Genomic DNA, 9,304 nt, shown 5'->3' with positions numbered 1-9,304 from the left:
TTTACCTAGAAAACAGAATATCATCTTTAAAGACAATAATAATCTTGAGAAAATCATTGATTAAGAGAAAGGGAAATGTACGATGTTCTTAACATGGATGGAGGCTAACAAAGAATTTGAAGCAGGTCAAACTCTAACGTATACTGAGTTTCTAAATCAATTTGTTTATAATACAGAAGAAAGGGAATGATATCCACGCAAGATTAAATTATCGGGAGATTAAATTATGTTCTACCGGATACATATGATATCTACTATATAAGAATTTTGTTAATTATTCAAAAAGTTGCACAACATATGAGTCTATTAGGACAGTTAATGGGATTACATATCCTAACTTCCAATATATTTTCTATTTTATGGGACTACTGTGTGACGATAGAAAATTCATTGCAGCTATTAACGAGGTTTGGTCATTAATTGAGAAAACTGTTTGTGATGCTATTAATATCTAATAGTGTTAACAAACTAAATCATATTTAGAATGCAACTTAGACATTATTTGTTGACGGGATACTATATATGAGGAGAAAAACATTGAAACCAAAGTATTTCACTATGTAGTCAATCATTATCGCATGTAGGACTTTACTTTCGAAAAGTAGTGTTTATCAATGGGCAACTTTACGTTATTTTGTCAAGAATTAAGAGTCGCAATGGCTTGAACATTCTAATTCTAAATAAAGACAGTAATCCAAACTCATCAACAACAAATATCGCGTTCAACAAAATTTTTAATAATATTTAGATAAGAAAATAGTATTTTCATTTTAGTAACATGTTATGATTTGCACTTTTATACAAATATTTGTCGTAGATATAACTAATTTATTAACTATACTTTCACACTTGAAATAAAATGTGTAACATAGAACACAACATCATATGCCAATTACTTTTCTAATGAGGTTAGTAAAATACTAGGTTGTTTATAAATTTCATTAGTCTTATAATATAAAGTTTAGTGTAAAATTAATATGCTACTATTACAGTTATATATGTTCTTATTTTTTTAGGTCTCTTTTTTTATAACTCAAGAATATTATAAACTTCAAACTATTCCATTTGTATTTTACTTTGAATAAAGATAAAATAATATATTAAATACGTTTATTATATAATGACAATAATAATGTTATACTAAACTTGGAAAAATTTATAATTATAAACTATTATTTTTTATTTATCATGTGAAATTAAAATATAAGCCCGTGCATCGCACGGGTTTAACACTAGTAGTAATATAAATGGGGAGATCTTTTGCTGACGTGGTGCTCATATATTAAGTTTGAGAATTTATTTACCTAGGTGTCATTATTAAAAATTTTTAAAATTTTATTTATAAATTATAACTTATTATTTGTTTAGGTTGTTAGTTTTTAAATTTTTAAATACGCTTTCTTAAATTATTAGGTATTTAGTTTTTAATATTGTTGAACTAATTATTTGCTTAGGTGTCGTCATTAGAAATTTTTAAAATTTTATTTATAAATTATAAATTATTATTTGCTTTAGTTGTTACTTTTTAAAATTTTAAATATGCTTTCTTAGATTGTTAAGTATGTAGTTTTTAATATTGTTGAACTAATTATTTACTTAGGTGCTGACATGTCATGATTATAAATTTTTAAAACTTTATTTATAAATTATAACTTATTATTTATTTAGGTTGTTACTTTTTAAATTTTTAAATACGCTTTCTTAGGTCGTTAGATATTTAATTTTTAATATTGTTGAACTAATTATTTGCTTAAGTGTCGTCACTATAAATTTTTAAAACTTTATTTATAAATCATAAATTATTATTTACTTAGCGCGCCCCTGATAATTGCGTCGTTGTGCCTGGACTGTGAGGGCTCTCAGCCACATGGATAGTTCAATGTGCTCATCGGCGCCTGACCCTGAGATGTGGATCATCCAAGGCACATTAGCTTGGCGTACTTCTCCTGTTCGAACCGGGGTTTGAAACCAAACTTCTCCTCAGGAGGATAGATGGGGCGATTCAGGTGAGATCCAATGTAGATCTAACTTTCTATTCACTCGTGGGATCTGGGCGGTCCGGGGGACCACCACAACTCCTCTCTTCTCGAGAATTCATACATCCCTTATTTACTTTTTAAAATTTTTAAATATATTTTCTTAAATTATTAAGTATTTAATTTTTAATATTATTAAACTAATTTAAAAAAATTATTTATAAATTATAAATTATTTACTTAGATTGTTATATTTTAAATTTTTAAATACTTTTTAAATAAAATCATTCCTAATTTAACAATTCTTTTGCGTTAATTTACTACTGATATCTTGCATTAGTAGTTTAACAAATTTAACATTCCTATTCACAATGTCAAAAAGAAAAAAATTTTATATTTGTCAATTATAAATTGTTATCTTTAATTTATTTTTATCTTTATCTTTATAGTAATATAAATGGGAAGTTCTTATATAAATGAAGAACTCTTATGCTGATGTGGTGCTCATACGTTGAGTTTAAGAATTTATTTGCTCAGGTGTCGTCACTAAAAATTTTTAAAATTATATTTATAAATTATAAATTATTATTTGCTTAGGTTCTTACTTTTTAAATTTTAAATTATTTACTTAGATTATTAATTTTTAAATTTTAAGTTAGTTGCTTAGATGTTGTCACTAAAAGTTTTTTAAATTTTATTTATAAATTATAAATTATTATTTTCTTAGGTAGTTACTTTTTAAATTTAAATTATTTGCTTAGCTTGTTATTTTTAAAATTTTAAATTATTTTGTTTAGGTGGTTATTTTTTTATTTTAATTTATTTATAGTAATACAAATGGAGAACTCTTATGTTGACGTAGAGCTCATATGTTGAGTTTAAGCATTTATTTACTTAGGTGATAGTATTAGAAATTTTTAGAATTATATGTATAAATAATAAATTGCTTAGGTTGTTATTTTTTAAATGTTAAGTTATTTGCTTAGATGTCGTCACTATAAATTTTTTAAATTTTATCTATAAATTATAAATTATTATTTGCTGAGGTTGTCGCTTTTTAAATATAAGTTATTTGCTTAGATTGTATTGCTTAGATTGTTATTTTTTAAATTTTAAGTTATTTGCAGATTATTCTTTTAAATCTTAAATTATTATTATTTTCTTAAGTTGTTACTTTTTAGTTTTAAAGTTATTTGTTCATAAATTAAAATTTTTAAAAAAATTAATTTAAATTTATTTTAATTTAAATTTATTTCTAAGCTAATAAGTTCACGTAATTATTATGATTTACAACTAAGTGCAGATTAATTTTTACGTAATAATGATAATAATTAATAATAAGTATTCAATTAGTTTTCATGTAACAACAATAATTTTGTATTATTATTTATTTAAATTGTTATTTTTTAATTTTAAATTATTTGTTCATAAATTAAAATTAAAAAAATTAATTTTAATTTATTTTATTCAAATTTATTCCTAAGCTAATGTTCACGTAGTTATTGTGATTTATAACTAAGTGTGGATTAATTTTTCCATCATAATGATAATAATTAATAATTATTTAATTAGTTCTCGTGTAACAATAATAATTTTGTTTGCATTATATCATCAGCTGTTGTTAAAATTTTTATTTTAAATTTAAATTAAAGTTAATTAGATTTTAAAAAATTCTAACTATGAGTCAACTATAAAAGTACAAATTACAGATGCATAGCACCATATTTTCCTTGATTAGTACAATTAATTACACCTTTTAAAATTTTTCTATCTTTTAACAATGGCGGTTTTTGTTCACAAAATTGATGAGATCAATCCTACAACTGATAATTTATGTGTACGTACATGAGTAATAAGGTTATAGACACTATCAAGTTACGAAAATTTTCTATTTTCATGCTCAATTGAGATAATTGGCTCGATGAAGACGTAAGTTTCTTACTATTTTTTAAATAATATTAAATTTATATTATTGATAATTCAAATGTGTTTATTTACCTCATTTTAACTGTTCTTTGATTTTTGTTTATCAATTCTATGGAGAAAAAATACATGCCTCAGTTAAGAAGGCTCTTATGTCTCAATTCTTGAATTTGCTAAGAGAAGAAATGACGTATCAAATAACATATTTTGGTGTTGGCCACAATTTGGATAACTTTAAGACTATACATCATCAGTATATGGTAAATTTAAACTACGTATCAATGTGCACAGACTTTCAGAATCGTCAAGTGACAAAATATTTTTTTACTTTTAATGTATTATTAATTTTTTATTATTCACCCTTAATTTATCAAAGTATACATATAAAATAATAGTTTTTTTATAACATATTATTTTTTTATCTTTTTGTTATAAGAGATGTACATGATGAAATTTTAAAAAAGAGGTCTGCCACATGCTCACATTCTTTTATGGTTGAGTGGAGACCACAAGATAACAACGACAACTCAAATTGCCAGTTAATATTGTTAGAGTTGTCCGATCCTGTTCGGTATCCAACATTGTTTAGAGTTGTGTCTACATATATAATTTATGGACCATGTGGTAGAACTTTCTCAAAATTTTTCTGCTTGAAATATAGGTACTGCACCAAATATTATCCCAAAATATTCAGTAGCACCATAATTATCGATGATAGTGGATACTCATCATATAAAAGACGAGACACCAAAGTTGTTACTGAGAAGAAAGGAATCTATATGGATAATAGGAATGTGATTCCATACGATGCATAGCTGCTGATATCTTATCAAGTGCAAGTTAATATAAAGTACTACAACAAGTCAAATGCTATCAAATATTTGTTCAAGTACGTGAATAAAGGTCCAGACAGATTAGCAGTTGGAATTTCAAAGGACCCTTTCAGTGGAGAGGATGCTCAGGTTATTGATGAGATCAAACAATTTTATAATTGTAGGTATTTGTCTGCATGTGAAACTATGTGGAGAACCTTAGCTTATGGTATTCATCAGAGATAGAATTCAGTGATAGATTAATCTTTCTTTTGTTTAGAGAGTAAAATATCATCTTTAAAGATGATGATAATCTTGAGTAAATCGTGGAAGAAGAGAAAGAAAAATGTATGATATTCTTAGCATGGATGGAGGCCAACAAAGAATTTGAAGCAAGTCAAACTTTGACGTATGTTAAGTTTCCAAATCAATTTGTTCATGATAGAGAAGGAAGGGAATGTCATTCATGCAAAAAGAGTACTCTATCGGGAGGTTAAACTATGTTCCACCAGGTACAAGTGATATCTACTATATGAAAATTTTGTTAATTATTCAGAGAGGTTGCACAACATATGAGTTTATTAGGACAATTAATGAGATTACACATTCTATCTTCCAAGATACTTGCTATTCCATGAGACGACTGTGTGACGCTAGAAAATTTGCAACTATTAATGAGGTAGCTGAATTTTCATCTTGTCATCAATTAAGAAAACCATTTGTGATGCTACTGATATCTAATAGCGTTAGCAAACCAGATTATATTTGGAATACAACTTGGACATTATTAGCTGACGGGATACTATATGAGAAGAGAAAAGCATCGAAAAAATAAGATATTTCACTATGTCTCTTTTTTATATCAAGATTGTATTCTCTTATTACTTTATTTTTATTAATAATATTAATGATTTTTATTTTGGAATTATTTATTAAATATTTTATAAAACCATCATGTGCTTTTACTAGCACTAAACATGACTGATGACGAATTAAAAAATATCTGCCTTATTGAGATTGAGAAGATACTCAATAGCAATGCGAGATCTTTAAGAGACTACCAATCAATGTCATATGTTGAGCTATCTAATGTTCGCCTTTCTTAGAATAAGCTAATAGAGTAGTTAGCATATAACACAAATGAATTGACTCATATAAACTTATATACGGAATAAAAGATGACTCATGAGCAAAGGCTAGTATTCGATGAAATACTCAATGTTGTTATTGCAAACTCTGGTGGTTTTTATTTCGTTTATTGACATGGTAGGTGTGGTAAGATATTTATTTGGAATGGACTTTCTTTAACTATTCGGTCTAGAGAAAAGATTATAAAAATCGCATCTTGTGGAATTGCATCTTTATTCCTACCTGGTGGTAGCGACTTGATAAATCCCTATTTCATGGTTTATCTTGTGCACAATTGACTGATTTTTATCAAGTCCTTGCCCACTTATTCATATGATTTGCATGGTTTTACATTCTCCTTCCTGATTTTGTGCTATGATTGAAAACATGCTTTTTTGGCCTTATATTTGCTAATATTAATCCTCTCTTATTACCATTAGATGCCTTGATATGTGTATTAAGTGATTTCAGAGATTACAGGGCAGGAATGGCTCAGAGGATGGAAAGGAAGCATGCAAAAGTGGAAGGAATACAAGAAGTTGAAGGAACTGTAAAGCTGTCAGCTTGACCCTCTCACACTAAAACGATCATAACTTGAGCTACAGAGGTCCAAATAACGCGGTTCCAGTTACGTTAGAAAGCTAACATCCGGGGCTTCGATTTGATATATAATTTGTCATAGTGGTCATAGAGATAGGCAATGCGAACACGCGCTCCACGCGGACACGTCGCATCTGCAAATCTCATTCCACGCAAACGCGTGGATGACGCCTCCGCATCACTTTGCCGTGACCTGTACGGATCAGAAAGCACTGGGAGTAACTTCTGGGCTGTTTTTGACCCAGTTCTCAGCCCAGAAAATACAGATTAGAGGCTGGGAGTGGAGCAGAATGAATCATTCAATCATTACTCACAATTCAAACCCAGTTCTCCTCTCTCTTAGGATTTATGATTAGGATTTCTATTAGGATTAGGATTGTTTCTTCATACCAAGTTCAATAATTTATGTTTCTCTTCTCTTTTTGTTTACTCTGAAGCTTTTATTTGTGCTTGATTTATGTTGCCCAATTGGCTTATGAATATTTTCCATGTTAGAATTGACATCTCCATTCAGTTTGATTTGAGGTATTCCAGTTATTTATGATTTTTATCTACCTTTTTATATTCTTGGCTTTAATTGATTAATTGGTAACTCTTGAGTTGTCAAACTCATTGTTGACTGAAAATTGGAATTCTTCAAGAATTAACTCGAGTTCTAATAACTCTAGCCTTTTTCGAGGAAAGACTAGGACCTGAGGAACCAAACTTATTCCATCCACTTGACTTACCTTCATAGTTAGAGGTTAACTTAGTGGGAGAAAAATCCAATTCTCATCACAATTGATAAGGATAACTGGGATAGGACTTCCAGTTTTCATACATTGCCAAGAGTTTTATTAGTTATTAATTTATTAATTCTTGCAATCTACTTCTCTTGCTTTAAAGCTTTTTCAAACCCAAACACTGTTTTTCCATAACCAATAATAAATCATACTTCCCTGCAATTCCTTGAGAAGACGACCTGAGGTTTGAATACTTCGGTTTATAAATTTATTGGGTTTTGTTACTTTGACAACCAAAACGTTTGTACGAAGGGATTTTCTGTTGGTTTAGAATCTATACTTACAATGCGACTATATTTTTATAAAATTCTTTACTAGCAAAAATCCTAACGTCAAAATGGCGCCGTTGCCGGAGAATTGCAAACGTGTGCACTATGTTGCAGGAAGAAGAAGCTATAACAGAAATATGCATCAAGGTCAAAGCAATCAAAGATGGACGGAGCCAAGAGGATCTGATCAACCCTTGAGGCGACAACACCTTCCAGGATATCATGGACAAAGACCATTCTACAATGCATACCAAGATGATAGATATGGTGGACCCCCTTGTATCAAGGCAATGGCTATGGTGAGCACTCTTTTGATTATCAACAACCACCACCATATGCCTATGAACCCCCTCTTTAACATAACTTTAAACCACCATACTCACAAGCCCCCTACTGCCAAACACCTCCATATGACCCCAACCTCTATCCACCATAACAACCAGCTTATGAGTCATACTCAGAACCACCACCTCAATATACACCATCTCCTTATCATTATCAAGATGAACCACCTTCCTACAATGAACCCTTTCTCCCAAAAAATGAACCCTCCTATCAACCCCAAACCTCCATGGAGAAAACATTTGCCAATCTAAACTCTGCTATACAAGCTCTCGCCGCCCAAATCGGACCACCAAATACCTTCAACAATCAACCCTCAATCTCTAGTGCACTTCCTTTTCAACCACAAAATGATCTCTATATCCCATCACCACCATCCATGGAAGAGCACCCACATCCATCAATCCAAGAGCAAGATGATCCCAATTATGCTATTGATATGGAAAAAGAGAGAGAGGATCGTCTTCGCGAATCCATACTTCATAAGGAGCTAGAGGAGGCACTAAAGGTGAAGGTAGGAGAGACCCTTGAAGATGAAGGAGCAATTGAAGGGAGTTGTCATGGAAAGGTAATCTCTGGGAGGAACAAGTGTCAAGGGATCATTTCCAGGAAACAGTGGATCAATTTCACGCAACCCTTCATCAATTGAATCAAGCGATAAATCAATTAGCTTCCTGACGTTCGGACACTCAATGAACCCCCATGGCTTCATGTGAACAATCTAATGAAGAACGTAGCATGAAGGAGACATTAGAAACTCTGGTGGATAGTAAGGATCATGAATTTGTACTGGAACAAGTGGAGGAAGCCAGAATTATTGAAGAAGAAGAAGAAGTGCTTGAAGACTTGGAAGAGGTTGATCAAGAGATGGAGTTTAAAGAAGAAGAAGCACAACCTCCCATGCCCTTGGTAAACAATGAAGAAGAGGTTGAATTGGAAGAAAGCTGGTGGACGAAATTGTGATCCATATTCTTTTGTACTTGTATGAAATCATTATTATGGCACCAGTTGAATTCACAACTCCGTTCAACTAACCAGCAAGTGTACTGGGTCGTCCAAGTAATAAACCTTACGTGAGTAAGGGTCGATCCCACAGAGATTGTTGGTATGAAGCAAGCTATGGTTACCTTGTAAATCTCAGTTAGGCAGATTAAATTTGTTTATGGTTTCGAAAATTAATAATAAAAAGAAAATAAAAAGGATAGAAATACTTATGTAAATCAATAGTGAGAATTTCAGATAGGTGTATGGAGATGCTGTGCTCCTCTTGAAACTCTACTTCACTACTCGCTCTTCCTTCAATCCTTCTTACTCCTTTCCATGGCAAGCTGTATGTAGGGCATCACCATCATCGGTGGCTACTTTCAATCCTCTCAGGAAAATGATCCTATGCGGCTGTCACTCGAACGGCTAATCGTCTGGAGGCATCACCCATGGCTGATGGCTACATCCCATCCTCGCAGTGAAAACTA

The sequence above is a fragment of the Arachis duranensis genome, chromosome 6 (genome assembly GCF_000817695.3).
Source record: "Arachis duranensis cultivar V14167 chromosome 6, aradu.V14167.gnm2.J7QH, whole genome shotgun sequence".
Classification (NCBI taxonomy): domain Eukaryota; kingdom Viridiplantae; phylum Streptophyta; class Magnoliopsida; order Fabales; family Fabaceae; genus Arachis; species Arachis duranensis.
The sequence above is the reverse complement of the archived record's forward strand: the minus strand, read 5'-3'. Positions refer to the sequence as shown.